Here is a 1,371-nt window from a genome sequence, read left to right on the forward strand (position 1 = left end):
TTAATTACTAACACTTCTCTTCACCTCTCTTCATCCAAAAATCCGAATCCCCATCTCCATTCTTCTAACCCCTTTCTTCTTCTACTAACATAAGGGAATCTCTATACTGTGACATAGAGGATTCCTCTTTCTTTTCTTGTTTTCTTCTCTTTCATATGAGCAGGAACAGGGAAAAGGGCACTCTTGTTGAAGTTGATCCAGAACCTGAAAGGACTCTGAAGAGAAAATTAAGAGAAGCTAAATTACAACAATCCAGAAATAACCTTTCAGAAATTTTCGAACAAGAGAAGGAGATGGCAGCCGAAAATAATAATAATAATAATGCAAGGAGAATGCTTGGTGACTTCACAAAGCCAACGTCCAAGTTTGATGGAAGAAGCATCTCCATTCCTGCCATTGGAGCCAATAATTTTGAGCTGAAACCTCAGCTAGTTGCTTTAATGCAACAAAACTGCAAGTTTTATGGACTTCCATCTGAAGATCCTTATCAGTTCTTAACTGAGTTCTTGCAGATCTGTGAGACTGTAAAGACGAATGGAGTTGATCCTGAAGTCTACAGACTCATGCTTTTCCCTTTTACTGTAAGAGACAGAGCTAGAATATGGTTGGATTCACAACCTAAGGATAGCCTGGACTCCTGGGATAAGCTGGTCACTGCCTTCTTGGATAAATTCTTTCCTCCTCAAAAGCTGAGCAAGCTGAGAGTGGATGTTCAAACCTTCAAACAAAAAGATGGTGAATCCCTCTATGAAGCTTGGGAAAGATATAAGCAGTTGACCAAAAGATGTCCATCTGACATGTTTTCAGAATGGACCCTATTAGATATATTCTATTATGGTCTCTCTGAATTTTCGAAAATGTCACTGGACCATTCTGCAGGTGGATCTATTCACCTGAAGAAAACGCCTGAAGAGGCTCAAGAACTCATTGACATGGTTGCAAACAACCAATTCATGTATACCTCTGAGAGGAATTCCGTGAATAATGGGATACCTCAGAAGAAAGGAATTCTTGAAATTGATGCTCTGAATGCCATATTGGCTCAGAATAAAATGTTGACTCAACAGGTCAACATAATCTCTCAAAATCTGAATGGATTGCAACATGCATCCAACAGTACTAGAGAGGCAGCTTCTGAAGAAGCTTATGATCCTGAAAACCCTGCTATGGCAGAGGTTAATTACATGGGTGAACCTTATGGAAACACCTATAACCCATCATGGAGAAATCATCCAAATTTCTCCTGGAAGGATCAACAAAAGCCTCAACAAGGCTTTAACAATGGTGGACGCAATAGGCTAACCAATAGTAAGCCATATCCATCATCTTCTCAGCAACAGACAGAGAACTCTGAACAAAACACTTCTAATT

At 39.6% G+C, this 1,371-nt stretch overlaps 1 non-coding gene across 1 annotated transcript; it reads right to left on the reverse strand.

Moving 5' to 3' along the window:
- Nucleotides 1-695: 695 nt before the first annotated feature.
- Nucleotides 696-799, reverse strand: LOC112804300 (small nucleolar RNA R71). The gene has a single exon (XR_003202914.1). It is a non-coding gene; the product is annotated as a small nucleolar RNA R71 (small nucleolar RNA).
- Between the last annotated feature and the right edge of the window lie 572 nt (nt 800-1,371).

This window comes from Arachis hypogaea, chromosome 5 (genome assembly GCF_003086295.3).
Source record: "Arachis hypogaea cultivar Tifrunner chromosome 5, arahy.Tifrunner.gnm2.J5K5, whole genome shotgun sequence".
Lineage (NCBI taxonomy): Eukaryota > Viridiplantae > Streptophyta > Magnoliopsida > Fabales > Fabaceae > Arachis > Arachis hypogaea.